The sequence below is a fragment of the Molossus molossus genome, unplaced genomic scaffold (genome assembly GCF_014108415.1).
Source record: "Molossus molossus isolate mMolMol1 unplaced genomic scaffold, mMolMol1.p scaffold_m16_p_5, whole genome shotgun sequence".
In the NCBI taxonomy this organism is placed as follows: Eukaryota; Metazoa; Chordata; class Mammalia; order Chiroptera; family Molossidae; genus Molossus; species Molossus molossus.
The window spans coordinates 36782460-36799243 of record NW_023425388.1 but is presented as its reverse complement, the minus strand read 5'-3'; the positions used below and the strand labels follow the sequence as shown (position 1 = coordinate 36799243).

The window sequence follows — 16784 nt, the reverse complement described above, 5'->3', positions numbered from 1 at the left end:
GTAGATGTTTCTCCCTCTCCCTCCTTCCCACTCCTATTTGAAAATAAACAGAAAAATATCCTTGGGTGAGAATTTTTTAAAAAAGAAAGAAAAAGGGTTTCTTGGTGCCCATTCCCCCAGGACACCCCAGGGAACCCACAACAAGCACAAGGCCCATCTTCCCACTCACACAGAGCTCGGGTTTGGGATTCTGGGGGCATCCTTTCTCAACTGCCGCGTGCCCATGCCCACACCTGCACTCCATCTGCTGTTACGGGGTAGTGAACTTTCAAGTCTAGAGTAAATGAAGTAATGAGTAAATGAAATAATGGCTGAGAAAAAAATGATGACATCCCTTGTATTTTTCTCACAGGGAAGCTATGCAGACTAAATACAGGAGTCCTCATGCCCTCAAAGGAAAATGTTCTTTCCCATTTTTCTTGGGACAAGAGCCTCTCAGCCTATCACCTGTCAGCCCAGTTTGGATAGACACACATGTAGAAAGACCTCCTACTGTAAGAGAAACAACAGTTTGAGTGTGATTGCTTCCGCCTCTGGGGCGGGGAACCTTAGGGAGTGGTGGAGACTGGGGACCTGCCTTCAGGAATTCTTGAGGGCAGAATATTTGAAACCTCCTAGTTTTCAACACTGGTTCAGTTTTCTTTTTAACTTGGTGCTGGCCTGATAAGACATCTCTGTGGGGTGGGTGTGGCCCATGTCCCCAGTCAGTAGCCAGGGTAGGCGAAGGTGGTAAAAAGACAGCTTGCCGAGAGACTAACCAACTCTCGGGTGTGCAGCTCCATGGTCTGCTAAAGGTAGTGGGGCTAGGAACTCTGAGATCCCACAGATTTGAAATGAAATCCCGGCTCTACTTTCAGTAGCTGCAAGTGAAATCAGCCTCGACTAGCTATAATTCCATCTGCAAAACGGGCTGATAACATCCAACTTCAAGGCACTTGTGAGAATTAAAAACATGTATGTGTGAAGACGACTATGATACATTTTCTTCCCCCATCTCTCTAAAAAAGTGACTTGGCAAGTCTTACTTAGCATCTGCGAAGTTCAATGTTCTCATCTGTTAAACACTAAAACCTCACGGGATGGGACGAAGTGACACCGCGCCAGCAGTGTCCATCTGGTGGAAGAGTTACTGACTTGTCTGCCAACACCCCTCCCTCTCACTTCCAAACCCACAAAGTAGTCATTTGCTCTTCTAAGGTGTTTATACCCTTAAACAACATGATGGAGGGAGAAAATGATGTCATGTTTTGGTGATTCCTTAAAATGGTTACTAGCAAGCTACTCTCCGGAGTCCCATTCCACCACCCTCACACAGAGGATGGTAAACATGCTCAGGTCACTGCCTGGTCACTTAAGGGCCAGGAAAGTTTCTTTTCTGTCTCCAAGCTCTTGTTTTAGAGAGTGGAAGCAGAAAGGAAAGTCACGTAACAGTTGCATCTTTTAGTCACACAAAGAAAACTAAACCACAAGCCAATTTCACTTACATACCATCATGAATTCACTATATTTTCCAACTGTAAGGAGACTATTGTGGGTTCTCTCATTTCCCCATACACTGCGAGGAAATTGGGAAGTGCTTTGGCATTTCCTCAACTGAATTCTTGAAGCATCTTTACAACTTCTTTTACTCTAGTGAATCTACTAGGCAAGGTCTAGGCTGAGGGGATTCCTCTGACTTCAACTTTCAAATATCACAGATAGCATTTACTTGGCTTGTTAAAAGCAGAGAGGCATTAAAATCCTTTCCACTCAAACTACTAAGAAATGTGGGTTTATCTCTGAGGAGTATGTCACCTCTTCCTCCCTCTACTGAACTTGACTAGCTCCCTTGAACAATCATCCAAATTACTAATGAAGGATGACAGAATGAGGAGAAATTACATGGTAATCAAGAGTGGGAGAAAACATGAAAGTTGTACGGATACAGTACAGATACTTCTCCCCAAGCCCCTTCAAAGCAGTGTTCTTGGAAAGGAAAAGAATCACAGAATATTTTAGGAATCGGATCTCTGCTAAGTATTTACACATCATAGTGCCTGAAGCGAACAAGGTAAGGACATTATAAAGACAACACACACACATAAGATCTCTTTCAAGTAATAAGATCGACACACCGTGCGATTTGTTTTATAATGTACACTTTGTTGTTGTTGTTGTTGTTAATCCTTACCTGAGGATATTTTTTCCATTGATTTTTAGAGAGGGTAGAAGGAAGAGGGGGAGAGGGAGAGAAAGAGAGAAATGTGATGTGAAAGAGACACATCAATTGGTTGCCTCCTACCTTCCCTCCCCCAAACCAGGGCTGGGGATCAAACCTGCAACCTAGGTATGGTCCCTTGACCAGGAATCAAAACTGAGACCCTTCGGTGCACAGGTCAATGCTCTAACCACTGAGGAACACTGGCCAGGACATAATGTACTATTTTAATTGACGTATGCAATCCTTCCAGAAGTGTGCACAAATTCTAAGTGTATATGGGTGTGTTCACTACTCTGAGCTCTGTTGTTTTTTTTTTTATCCTCACCTGAGGACATTTTTCCATTTTTTGTTCAGACAGAGTGGGAGGGAGGAAGAGGGGGAGGGAGGGAGGGTGAGAGAGAGAGAGAGAGAGAGAGAGAGAAACATCAATGTGAAAGGGTCACATCGACTGGCTGCCTCCTGCATGACCCAACCAGGGCTGGGGACAAACTGCAACTGAGGTACGTGCCCTTAGCGGGAACTGAACCCGAATCTCTCTGGACCGCAGGCCGATGCTCTGACCACCGAGCCAAACCAGCCAGGGCTGTTTTTATTTTATTTTTTTACTGATTTTATAAAGAGAAAGGGAGAGGGAGAGTGAGATGAAAACATCAATGAGAGAACATCGACTGGCCACCTCCCGCATGCCCCCCACTGGGGATTTGGCCCACAACCTGGGCATGTGCCCTGAACAAGAATTGCACTGGCGGTGACCTCTTGGTGCATGGGTGGATGCCCAAACACTGAGCCACACCGGCCGGGCATGAGCTGTTTTTTGATGAGCATAACTTGGAAAGGATTTGGGCAGTTCGGAAAAATTGCTAACACACTGTACACAACCTGTCCCCCTGCAGACAAGTCAAGCCCCAGGCTTGCTAATACCCTTTGTGTAAAAAAAGCTGACCCAGCATCCACCTGCATCAACTTGATCCGCTCAGCTCTGTCACACTCAGCAAACACCCAGTGCCTTCTGAGCAAAATAAAGCAGCACCCCAGGAGAGAGAAAGCGAAGACTTTTTATTAATCTAGACAGGCAGCCTTTACACCCAATTTACAAAGAGTAAGGGCCTGTGGAAGGCCTTGAATCTAGAATAACTAGCGCTTAACTTCCAAACCTTTCCAGGAAAAATAAAAAAGCTTCACAGGTAGTGGTGGTGGTAGTACTTTTAAGGGAAAATAACAAACATACAAAAGTAGAGACAAACTGTAAGAAATCCCATACCCCATACCCTCATCCAGCCTTTCAGCTCCGTTCCCCACCTCACTTCTCCACTAGCAGTGCTCCTCAAAACTGGATTATTTTGAAGCAAATCCTCAACCTATATTTAAATTTCAATATCTATTTCTAAAAAATAAGGATCAAATTAAAAAATGTAATTATGATACTATTGCCTTACGTAACTGAATATAATTAATATCCTTAATGCTATCATATAACCAGTACACATTTTCTCTATTGGCTCAATTAAAAAACACACACACAAAACATTTGATTTTTAAAAATCAAATCAGGATCCAAGGCTCCTATTTTGTATTGCATTGCCGTGTTACGTCTCTTAGTTTTTAAACCAACAGGTTCTTCATCCCTGTGATTTTCACAGCAGCCAGGCCGATCCCCACTGGCAATTCTCAATAACTGTACACCAGCCGTTTTTATAATTAGATGAGTTGTTTCTGTTTGTTTTCATCTGAAAGAAGCGAAGCGGTCTGACCTGAAGCTACCAGCAATCCTGGGTCGAACATTCCTTCACGTGTCCTGGCCGATTCTGGTCTGTGGGGGTTTACCTCGGGGATTTCGGCGGCGACTCGGCCCTCACCTACCTGCACAGGGGAGGCGAAGCGGGCGCGTGTCCCACCCAACGGACTCCCCCGGGCGGCCGGCTCCTCGGGGTCGCCTCCACCTGCCAAGGCACCTGCCCAGGTGAGAAAAATGAATGTCAGCCAACACCGTCCGGAGGGAGGTCCCAGGTTATCTGGAGAGAATTTCGGACCAGTCCAGGCTGGCCACTGAGGAACCAAGCAGGGCGCCACGGCCTCGCCCACGACAAACGGCCTGGAAAGGCCGGTGCGCGGGGCTCAGTGCCCACGCCCGGCCAGGGGAAGGGCGCGAAGTCCGCCCCCAGCACACGCGTGCGGGTCCGTCGCGGTGCACACCACCCTCAAGGTGCCAGCAAGGTCCGTGATAACTGCGTGCACCCACTTCTTTGTTTCTGTACTGTTCAAACCGACCTCCCTGGAAACAGGGGCGAGTGTCTGGGTGCGAGCAAACGCCCAGCCCGGGCCACCAGCTCACCCGCGGCTCCCCGGCCCCCACACGCGCGACCGCGCCAGGCGCCGAGGCGACGCGAACAGCGCGAGCAGAAGCCGCCCGAGCGGCGTCGGTGCCTCTGGCCGCGGGCCCGGCCGCGCACCAGGTTCCACTGGTGAGAAGCCGCAGCCGCGGAGTCCGGGAAGGTCGTCCCTGCCCCGGGCGCGCGGAGCGCCCGTCTCGGAGGCGGCGCCCGCCGCTGACCGCGGGGACCCCGAAGGGGACGCAGAGGGCGCCGGCCCCGCACTCACCCGAGGCGCCGCGGCTCCGACTCGCGCTCCGCGTCCCCGCGCCGGGCGCCTGACCAGCGCGCGACGAGACCGCCGTCCCGGCACCTGCAGCGACCCGTCCCAGGCGACCGCCGAGGGCGGGCGGGAGCCGGGCAGCCCGGTCCCCGCGCTCCGGGAGGAGGGGGCGGTGGCGGGCGCGCCCGGGCCCCGAAGCAACCCGTGCGCCGCTCGGCCGCTCCGACCAGGAAGTGCGGGCTCCGGCGCCCGCGCCCGGGGCCTTGGAGCACGCACGTCCCGGCAAGACCCCGGCCGGAGATCGGCCGGAGGGCGCCGCCTGCCGGCGGGGCGGCGAGAACCCACGGAAGCCGCCCCTGCGGACCTGCAGGAGAGGAACTGGGGTTGAGGCTGGCAGAAGGGACATCCCCACGGTGCGGGGTGGAGGGTGGCGGGAGTGGGACCCCCCTGGCACTCAGGGAGACCCCTTCCTTGTGCCAGTCCTTGAGGCCCCCAGCCCGAGCCCAGGGAGCTCCCCGTTTCCCAGCCGGGTGGGCAGGGTGGTCATTGGCAATGACCTCAGGATGGGGTATGTATGCTCAGGGCGACAGAACTTCAACCGTGTATGCCCCTAGGCAACCACCTGTGGTGCTCGATGAATTCTGATTTTTAAGTAAAAATCTGCAAGTAGCACTTTGACAGATAACACACTTACACTGTGTTGTCTTTTTTGCCCCAACAGTGCTAATATGATATTTAACAAATGTTTGTTGAGCACCTCGGACATGCCACCTAAACATTTATTTATTTATTTATTTATTTATTTATTTATTTATTTATTTATTTATATCCTCACCTGAGGACATTTTTGCATTTATCTTCAGATTGAGCGGGAGGAAGAGAGAGAGAGAAACATTGACTTGAGAGAGACACATCGACTAGTTGTCCCTCTCAGACATCAGCCCGGCTGGGGACAAACTGCAACCGAGGCACATGCCCAGTGGGACTCTCTGATCCGTGGGTTGATGCTCTAACCACTGAGCAAAACTGACCAGGGCACCATCTAAACATTTAAAATAGGGCACAGTTTCTTCCTTTTTTCCCTATAGACCTATGAACAGGGGGAGTGGCCAGGGCCTTCCTTAACCGCCCAGAAAGCCTGAACTGGCTTGTAAGGACCTTAGTGAAGGGCTGCCAGGGTGCAGTAGGAACTGTGATAGAAGGGGGGTTGCTAGGGGAACTGAGGAAGGGCTTGACTCAAACTGGAGAGGTCAGAGAGGAATTCCGGGAGAAGGGGAGAGGTGAGCTGAGGCGAGGTGAAGAGGTGAAGGACTGCAGGCTTCACCAGGATGCGAGGTGTTTCCGCCAGGAGTCCACTGTGGACAAAACCGGAAGCAGAAAGCTGGGCAGAGAATACATATTCTGACAGCAGAATGACAAGTGAGTATAGCTGAGGAGAGGATGTGAGCTGGGTTAAAGCAGGGGGTGCAGGAGCCCATCATGCTCCTATCAAAAATACCAGCTGCCATCCATGAACTGTATAGTATAAGACAGGAGCTGGACATGTATCACTTCAACCTAGGCTCACATCAACCCTGAAGGTAGGGTTATTACTCCCCTTACAGAAGACGAAAACAAGGACTAGAAAGTTAAGATGCCAGGGCTGGGAGGAGGTGTCTCTGAAGAGCCAGCCTGCATTCTTAAGGCCCCTTTCTAGGTCAGTCCAGGAGGCAGAATTTGTCTTCAGATGCACCCATCATACTCAAGTATCCCCAAATGCCTACTTCTCTTGCTCCATTCCCCAAGCCTGTGTCACCAACTGCCCTCATACCCCTCCTGTCCAGAAAAGTATATGGCTGTACACACCAGACTCCTTCCCAAGGGGAACTGTCTCAGGGGCTAGTGGAGGAATTGTGACCAAGCCCCTGGTTGTTCCCAATATCATTCTCTCCTTCCATAACAATAGAAATGAAGCAGAGCCCAGGGCTGCTTAGAACAAAGACTACATTTCCTTCACTCTCTTGCAGCAAAATTAATCAACAGTGGTGCCCAGCGTCCCTAGAAACCACTTAATCCAGAAGCACTTCTGAGACAGCTGCTCCTTCCCCACATCCTCCATCTGTCAGATATTTCTCATGGGACAGACAAGGCTTACTGCAGCCTCAGTAGCCCTCTTAAACCACCTGATCGGTTGTTTACATTGAGTCAACCCAGCAATTCATTCTGCTCTGTAATGATAATTCTTGCCATTGTTTACCTTAGTGTCATATTTAAATGGACTCACTGTTCACCAACAATCAATTAAGGCCATTGTCTTTCCCATTCTTGAATTCTTTATCCCAAACTGTCTTTTGATTATCTAGATTTTGCAAGCAACTTTTCCAAGGTTTGATGGGTATCATATTTTCTGAGTCATTGCTTCTCATATCTATCATCTCTGATCATTGTCCTGTCTTTTCTTTACCTCTGCCTTCTGTTTTTTTCTCAAGTCCATCTTCCAAGTCATTGATTGTTTTTGCAGACACAGCTATACTTTTTCCTGGTTGATGCTATTTTACATTATCTTCCTCTCTGATTTCTCATATCGCCTCCTGAAGCTCTTTTGCAATGAATCACAGGTTCTTGTTAAATTCTTTGAGAGTGAATTGTTTTTCTTAAATATTCTTCTATACTTGTCTCTCTCTCTTTTTTGTTTTAGTTGTGCTAAATGCCCATGACCAGTTGCATTGTTTTTTGTATTTGATCTCTATCTGTGAACAGTAATGTGTTTCTGGGTCTACCTTTAGTTAAAGAATAATTGGAAGAGGGTCGGCGGAGTGAGCTGGCATAGTTTACAACTTCTAAATGAAAATGCTGCTTCAGCATGCCTTTTCCAATGACCTATGTTGTTCTTTTTCTCAGTGGGTTAATTTCCTTCCAGGTGAGCAAGTTGCCCAAGTAGGATATTGTTGTGGGCAACTGCAATGATTCACAGATAACAGGTGTTCTGTCTACTGACTTTGTGTTTAACTGTGCTTAATGGACTCTGGTCAACATCTGCGAAGCCAGCTTTGGTTTCTTCTCTTCTCCCTCCACTTCCAAGCAACTTTATTAAGATAGAACCCAGACCCCAGAGAAATAAAACTGTCTTGTGAATTCACTTTCATCATCAGCCCCTCTTTCCTCAGATTCTACATTCCTCTTGATGCCCACAATGCCATTGTGTTGGATTTGTCATATTTTTGTTTTTAATGGTTAACATTCATGGAGAGGTTAATATGGGCCATACTAACATGCGTTCTAAGCATTTGATATGTTTTACTTCATTTCATCCTTCCAACCAGCTCAGATTCTGTGACCCTCATTTTAAATATGAGGAGCTAGAGGCAAAGAGAGATGAAATCACTGGCCCAAGCTACACAGTTTGGGAAGAACAGAACCAGGATTTGAATCCCCAGAGCCACTGAGCTACGGTAAGTAAAGAAACTCTCAGGAACAGCTAATATGCTTTCTACTTGCTACAACCTTGCTCAAGATCCAAAGAGCCTGGGTTATTGCCTGGGTTTTGGAGTTTATAGTTATTTCCTTGTTTGTAGACTGACTTGTCTAATCTTTTTATTGTTGTTGTTTCTCTTGTTCATTTCAGTAGATTTCCTGGAGAATCTCAGAATATACAGATTATACTTCACCTTTTACCAAAAATCTTTAATAGCATTATTTTCAAGTAAATTGCAATATAGCTGTTGACTTCCCACCTGGGGTGTGTAGAGATGCTCTCTGTCCAGTACAGTAGTCATTAGTCATATATGGCTATTACGCCCTTGAAATATTTGCTAGTCCAAATTGAGATATGCGGTAACTGTAAAATACACACTGCATTTAAAAGACTTAGTTACAAAAGAAAGAATGTAAAATATCTCGATAATAATGTTTATATTGATAACATATTGGAATGATAATATTTTGGATATAGGTTAAATAAAATATAATATTAACATTAATTTCACTTGTTTCTTCTTCTTACTTTTTACAATCTGTCTACTAAAAATGTAAAATTACACATTATATTTTAACTGCACAGAGTTCCTCTAGGGTTTTTTCCCATGCAGCAATGACTTAGGTAAGTCAGGGTGGGGGCGCCATTGTGGGGGACAATATGGATCCTCAAACAAGTGATTTAAATACATTGGTGGTGAATATGTGGTGGTGGGGAGGGACAGTGATTGGAGAATAAAAGGCAAAGATGGTATGCTCAAGACACTTGACAGGTAGACCCACCACATTCCTTTGTCTACAGTAAAAACTTTCCACTCATGGTGTGTTGTCATCTGCCCGTACAAATGCTGCCTTTTCTATGGTCAAAACCTATTCCTCTTTCTTGTTCCTGTTTTCCCAGATATCTTGCTGACCAAGTCATGTTTATTCATTCTATTGATTCAGTATATTCTACAGTTTACCAACAGAACATGGCATTCTAAACAATCCCAATCATATGTCCTTCAAAATAAAACAAGAGGAGGAGGAGAAGGCGAAGGCAATATTCATGACATAGATTGGCTGTGAGTTGATGATTGTTGAAACGGTGATGGGTATTGGGAGGGTTATTATACTATTCAGTCAACTTTTGTATATGATTGAAATTTTCCTTAATAAAAATTTAGCCCTGGCTGGTTTGGCTCAGTGGTTAGAGCCTCAGCCTGCAGACCAAAGGGTTGTGGGTTCTATTCCATTCAAGGGCACATCATACCTGGGTGACAGGTTTGATCCCGACCCCAGTTGGGGTCATGTGGGAGGCAGTCAATCGATGTGTCTCTCTCACGGTGATATTTTGTTTGTTTTCCTCTCTCTCCCTCCCTCCATTCCACTCTATCTAAAAATCAATGGAAAAATGTCCTCGGCAGAGGAGTAACAACAACAGCAAATTTAAAAACAAATCCCCAGATAGTATAATTAATACAAAATTTGTTTTCATAGTTCAAGGTCCACTCATACAATTTACCCTAACCATTTCTCCCTTTTAAAATAGAATACTTTTCCTCTTGGTCAGTGCCCATCTGTAGAAGGTAAGCAGGCAAGACACACTGTGCAACGAGGAAAACAACACAGAGCTTTGGCTGAGGAGGCAGGCAACAGCTTCACAACTTGAGAATTTCTAGCTTTTTTCTCTTTGTAGGAAAAATTTGGTACAAAGTCCAAATTCAATAGTTAGTTCTTTGGGCCCAAAGGAACCTGGCCCGGTCAGTAAGAGGTTTCCAAAGCTGCAGTTTCCCTCTGAAAGCATGCACACGTCGTTTGGAACCAGGACACCAAGTAGAAACGCTGATGGATTGGAAAGTGTCCTTCGCTTCATTTCGTCTTGGAGCAGTACTCAAAGATTGTCCGCTCCAGCATAAAGATTAGGGATGCTCTCGAGCCTGGATGCTTTAGAGTTATCTATGTTTTTTTTTTTTAAGGGAAGACAGGGTTGCTCAAAAGCAAGTTCCTGCCCATCTCAGGGGAGCTGAGCCCAGGTGGGGAGAAGGCCGGTTAAAGGAAAGAACGAGAGGAAGCAAGTGGGAGACTAGTGTTAGAAGGCTGGAGGGAGCATCTCGAAGAAACTAGTGAGACCCAAAGGAACAGAGTGCACCACCCATTCCCAAGAATACCTAAGTTAATAAGGATCTGTAAAGTTCACCACCTATTTTCTGTCATCTTCCTTTCTCTTCTGAATCCCCTCTCCTCAAATTCCAGTGGCAGCTGAGCTGGGAGAGGGGTTTTGTTCAGATTCTATCATGTCATGAAGTTTAGCTGGTCTTTTCCGGGTTGTATGGGAGGCTTGGTTTTACACTCTTGCAACGCCCACAGCCCCCAGCAACCAGGCTCGCTCGTCTGTTTGCAGGCGTTCTGCTAGCTTCTCCTGAACCCAGCTGGGAGCTGCGGGTCTGTCAGGGCAGGCTGCCTGGCACACACTCGGCCCAGGTGCCACTGGCCCAGGGAAAACAGCAGCAGTGGAGGGCAGTCAGGCTGGCTCAGCAATGATGGTGGCTGCCAGCTTTTTCTCAGGACTCTGATTTCAAAAAATGTATCCATGAGAACTCACAGCCGTCTTTTTAGGCTTGTGGAGGGCATATAGAAGTTCAACTGGAGATGATTAAATTCCACTTCCTGGTGAGGAGGTAGTCCCTTGTTACACAGACACTGTGGGGACCATTTGTCAGAGGTACCAGAGAGGCATGTAGTATGGGCCAGGTCACACAGCAGTTGGCCAACCTGGCCCTCGGTTTCTTTTTGTAATGCCCAAGAGGTAAGAATGTTGTTTTAAATTTAAAAGGGTTGAGAGAGAGAGAGAGAGAGAAGAAAGAAAGAAAGAAAGAAAGAAAGAAAGAAAGAAAGAAAGAAAGAAAGAAAGAAAGAGAAAGGAAGGAAGGAAGGAAGGAAGGAAGGAAGGAAGGAAGGAAGGAAGGAAGGAAGGAAGGAAGGAAGGAAAGGAAGGAAGGAAGGAAGGAAGGAAGGAAGGAAGGAAGGAAAGAAAGACAGACCTGGGTGGTGTGACTCAATTGTTTGGAGCATTGTCTCATTCACCAAAAGGTTGTGGGTTCGGTTCCCGGTCAGGGCACATAAGGGAAGCAGCCAATTGAGGTTTCTCTCTTACATCCATATTTCTCTCTCTCTTTTCCTCCCTCTCTAAAATCAACAAACATATCCTGCAGCAAGGATTAAAAAAAAAACAACAAAGATGACTATGCAGAGACTATATGTGACTGGAAAAGTCTCAAATATTTTCTGTCTGACACTTTACAGAAAAAGTTTGCTGACCCCTGGGGACTTATCTGAGTTTTTAATACTCTTTTTTAAAAAAGAAAAATATGAAAAATGGGAATAATAAGGCATATCTGAAAGGGTGTTGTGAGGATTAAATGAAATCATTTGAGAAATATGCTTTGTACTATACCTGGCCCCAGTTATTTTTTTATTTTTTTTTTTGTTCAGGTAGAACGGGAGGGAGAGAGAGGAACAGAGAGAGAGAGAGAAACATCGATGTGAAAGGGACACATCGAGTGGCTGCCACCCGCACGACCGACCAGGGCCGGGGACAAACTGCAACCGAGGTACGCGCCCTTAGCGGGAACCGAACCAGGGTCTCTCAGGACCGCAGGCTGACGCTCTAACCGCTGAGCCAAACCGGCCAGGGCTAAATGAAATCATTTGAGAAATATGCTTTGTACTATACCTGGCCCCAGTTAATGCTAGCTGTTGCTTTTACAACAAACTCCTGTTATTCTTAGTTGTCTAACACTTTACAGATTCTCTGGCTAGTTGAGTATTCTGGTCTTTCTATATAATACGTGAGAAATTACCAGTTTTCAAACAATTAAATGACTGTCTTTCCCACTAGACTCACCTCTGTGAGGAAGGATCCATGTAGTATCTCGGTGTCTAGCATAATGCAGCTCATACCCTTTTTTAAAAGTCAGCTCACAGTTGGTTCTCCCGCCTCTGCAGAATGTTACAAAATACATACCTTAATTTAAAGGTCTGAGCGTTGTTCTGGTGGTTATAAAAGGTTTAGGACATTGGTCTGTCAGCAGGTTATAACATGAAATGGATGTGGCTTTTGTGTTTACCTTTCTTGGGGACCTCATTCAACAGATATTTATTAAATGCCTCCTCTACGGAAGGTACTGAACTGTGTGCTGGGTGCCTCATCAGAGAATAAGACAAACACCGTTCTTATGCCCACAAAGTTTATTTTTTAACAGAGGCGATGGCCTTGCGTGGCTCCCTATAAAGTCATGCATGTATAATTGCAGGAGAAGCACAGGAGACTGAGAGACCTGCCTGTTGGGGTCTCTTGAGCAGTGATGTGCGGTGATGTGCAGGGTGGTAGCAGGAGTAGCTGAAGCTGAGCAAAGAGGGTGAAAGAGTTTAAAGGTCGGGCTTCCTGCACATGGGAAATAGCCCAGCCTGGAGGCCTCTGGGCCATAAGGAGACAACATAAAATGTTAGAGGACCTAAGAGATGGCTGATGTGACTGGGTCTGCAGAGGCGGGAGAACCAACTGTGAGCTGTGGTTAAAGTCAATAGGGATGAGATCATCAAGCCATGTGAAGGGTTTAGAGTTTCATTCTGAATGTATGAAAAAATCCCCCAAAAGCTATGACTTCTGGAATTTGCTTCAAGTAATCTGAGAACAGGAGGAAGTGGGTGGAGTATATATGAAACAAAATTGGCTTAGTCATTGATCATTGTTGAAGCTGTGTGATGGGTACATGGAAGTTTATTATACTCTTTATTTTGTGACTATTTAAATTTTTCCATAATTAAAAGAAAAATAATCCCTCCGGCTGCAATGAAGAGAAAGTATTACAGAGGAGTAAGAACATATGTGAGGAGACCTAACTTTGCTATAGACCAAATGAAAGAGAAGGTGGTCTTCAACTAAGCGGGTAGTAGTAGGATTTGAGAGAAGTAAAAAGATTCTGGTGATAATTGAGAACTCAAATAGGTAGACTTTGGTGACTGATTAGATGTGAGGAGGAGGAAGAAGGCAATGTCAGCAATTGGATTAATGACGAGCAAAGAGGAGGATTTTGGTATAATCTTAATAGCTCTTCCCACTAACTCTATCTACCACTTTAAGATTGAATGTAAGCCAACAAACATTCGTTGCATTCTTACTATGTGCTAGGCACTATATTGGGAGATATGGAATGGGGTAAAGAGGCACATGCAATTATAAATACTATAAGCTACATTATCCATAATCCTCATTGCATCCCTGAAAAGTAGATATAATTAGGCCCATTTTATACATGAGGAAACTGAGATTCACAGAGATTATGTAACTTGCCCAAAGTCACACAGCAGGTGCCTGAGGTGGAAGTCAAGTCAACTTTTTTGGCTCCAAAGTCTGTGGTCTTTCCACTACATAACACTGCCTCACAGGAGTGCTGGAAGAGCAGGTGAAGAGGATCCAGAGAGAATTCTATCCACTGCACAGTTGTTTTCCTCGGATTTGTCCTGAGGTTGAACAGCACACTTTCATGATCCGCAGGGATTCTAATGCTAATGTGCTGCTGGAAATTAATGAATGAAAATTCTGAGACAGGCCGAGCTGGTTCATCGCCTCAGTCACAGGGAACCACAATTATCTCTTAATCAAGTTAAACTGTCGTTTTCCAGATGATATCTTTAGCCCTTTGAATCCAATTACTGGAATAATGTTGCAGTTTTCTGTGTTTCTTCCCTGGAGGACAGGAACCCTGTTCCTTCAAGGGAAGCAGCAGGCAAACTATCTACCACTTTTTCTTCCCTGCTGGGACTCCAGTGACTCCAGAAAATGACCACTTTGTCAAATATGTGTATGCCTGCATTTATTTATTCTTTAAATCTAGGCAATTATTAAACAGTAACATATATCCAAATGTTAAGTTTGTTTCGATGACATAGGGTGAAATGTGGGAAACTTTTTCCCATAACCTTTTAAAAAATATTATATATGCATAAAAACACCCCCCAAACCCAGTATATAACAGACTCCTGCGTTCCCATCACCCGCTTCAACAATGATTAACTCATGGCCAGGCTTGTTTCATCAATATCCACCCACTTCCTCCCACGTTTTGCTCAGAAGTACATTCCAGATTTCGTATCATTTCATCCGTAAATATTTCAGTATGTATCTCTAAGAGATCAAGACTTTGGGGGCCGAGTGTTTTGTCAAGCATTTCCTGAGAAGGGTTTGTGGGAACATTTGCCAAGACATGGCTCAGCTGCCTTCCGGAAAGCTGCCCTCGACGGGCAGGGCGAGCGGTCGGAGTTGGTGGCTCTGGTCGGCAGCGAGCCTTCGGTGAGCGTGTGAGCGGCCATCCCAGCACCTGTGCCCACTCAGGGAACGTCAGCCCCACATTTTGTGAAAACCACGACTCCAAACCTTGGCCCCTACTCTGCCTTTTCGGGTGGATCTATTGAGGCTTAGATGGTGTTTAACCGACCCCAGCGGAGGTGGCATGTGGTGACCGACTGCCTTTTGGAGCACCTGCCCCCTTTGCAGTGTCCTTGCACGACAGCCAGCTCACTTTAACTGGACCCGTAACGAGGCTCTCCAAGAAAGGGGACAGTAAATTCCTGAGGGTAGCATCTGGATACACAGTTTGCTCCCCACAACGCCTGGCAGAGTGCTCAGCACATGGAATAGTAGATGCACGGAAAATGGTTGGTGAAGGAAGGAAGGGAAGAAGGAAGGAATGAACAACAAATGCGGGGAAATGCCAGAGCTTCACAAATGATTGTATGTGGCAATGAAGAAAGTAGCAAGGAAATGACAATCTGTGGAGAGTGTGGTTAGGCAGAATAACAGCTCCCTCGAAGATGCCCACGTTCTAATCCTCATGACTGTGTTGCTCTACGTGGCAAAAGGGACCGGCACACATGTAGAAAAGGTAAGGATCTGGAGGTGGGGAGGTGACCCTGGACCATCTGAGTGGCCCAGTGCAGTCACCAGGGTCTGTATACATGAAAGAGGGAGGCGGAGACCCTGAGAGGGAGATGTGTGGACAGAAGCAGACGTTGGAGAGATGGGAGTCCTGGCTTTGAAGATGGAGGAACACAGGCAGCCTCTAGAAGATGCTGGAAAAGGCCAGGAAACATTCTTCCCAGGAGCTTCCAGAAACAAACCCCACTGACAGCTGACTTCAGCCCCACCCCAGATCCATTTCAAACGTCTGGCTCCCACGGCTATGAGAGGAAACATTGTGTTGTTTCAGCCACTAAATTGGAGGTAGCCCGAGGGAACGAAATTTGGAAACCCTCGGGCTCAGTTCCTTTGAGGGTAAGAGAAGAAGCCATTACAAATCAAGGCACAGAAGGCTATGGACAGTCTTTACAATATGCTCCTAAAGTGATCCTGTTGTCTCTACACTGAAAATATATCCCGAACCTGCCTCCTTCCCTGTGTCCGCGCTCAGTCCAATGCATGCTGCGTGCCTCCCTCCTGTCACAGCTTCCTGCCTTAGCCACTCCGCAGAGCAGCCAGCCGGCCCACTGTCAGCATGGATTCCTCTGCTTCAAGCCTCCTCCACCCCTACAGCCCTTCCTGCTCTGCCCTTTGGCCTCTCCCACCTCACCCGTACTGTTGTCGTTGTCAACGAGATAATCAGAGACACACAGCCGCATTGTAAAGGAGTACTTTATCACACCACTTTATTACACCTGCGGGCTGGGGGGATCTCCCAAATCCCAACCCCCGAGCTTCCTTTGTTATTGGCTTATAATGGAACAAAAAACAGAAAAAACTACATTGGAAGAAAAACACCTACTTTCCTCCTGGTTCCGCTTAATTGGTGTTGGGGCTGATACAGACTTCTCCAGAGGAGGAGGGGGGTCTGTTGCAGGGATTGGGGCAATCATTAATCTCTTTTTTATGGTCCCTCCAGGTTTCCCAAGGCCATCATTAACCCCTTATCTTTATGGTTCCTCTGGGTGTCAGTCCCAGGTGTTTTAGAAAACTGCTCAGGTGTTTACGTGCAGGAATAACTGATCAGAATGGAGTTTGATTTTTTAAAATAGCCCAGTTCAATACCACGCTCCCCTCACTCAAGAGGCCTCTTTCTGAACAGGCAGTTCCTCCCGGCCCGTGGGCCTTGGCAAGGTCTGCCCCCTGCCTGGAGCCATTTCCCTGGATCACTGTGTGACTGGACCCTTCTTCTCCACAGGCATCTGTTTAAATGTCACCTCTTCTGAGACGCCTTCCCTAAGCCTGATCCAGAGTACTGGCCCAACCCTTCCGTGCTCTCTGGGCCAGTTTAATTTATTCAAGAACACTCATCACTCTCTGAAAATATCACTTGTTTATTATCTATTTCACCTCATTGGAAAATAGACATCATTTTTTTAAAACTTATCTTTATTGTTAAATGTATTACAGATGTTCCTCTTTTTCCCCTATTGCCCCCCTCCTCCCCGCTCCCGACCCTCTCCTGCCTTTCCCCACACTGTTGCCTGTGTCCACTGGTTATGCATATATGCATAGAAGTTCTTTGGTTTATTTCTTCCC

General features: G+C 46.4%; 1 protein-coding gene across 3 annotated transcripts in view; it reads right to left on the bottom strand.

The window, feature by feature from the left end:
* GPR160 (G protein-coupled receptor 160) overlaps window positions 1–16784 on the bottom strand; it is a 54268-nt gene that overhangs the window by 24932 nt on the left and 12552 nt on the right. The window contains exons 1-2 of one of the 3 annotated variants that reach the window (XM_036243588.1): window positions 4799–4847; window positions 3952–4152 (exon numbers count right to left, since the gene is read on the bottom strand). The exons of the other annotated variants lie outside the window; for them this stretch is intronic. The gene's annotated coding sequence lies outside the window, so the exon portion shown is untranslated. Of the gene's footprint in view, window positions 1–3951; window positions 4153–4798; window positions 4848–16784 lie in introns of those variants that run through there. 3 annotated transcript variants of the gene reach the window in all.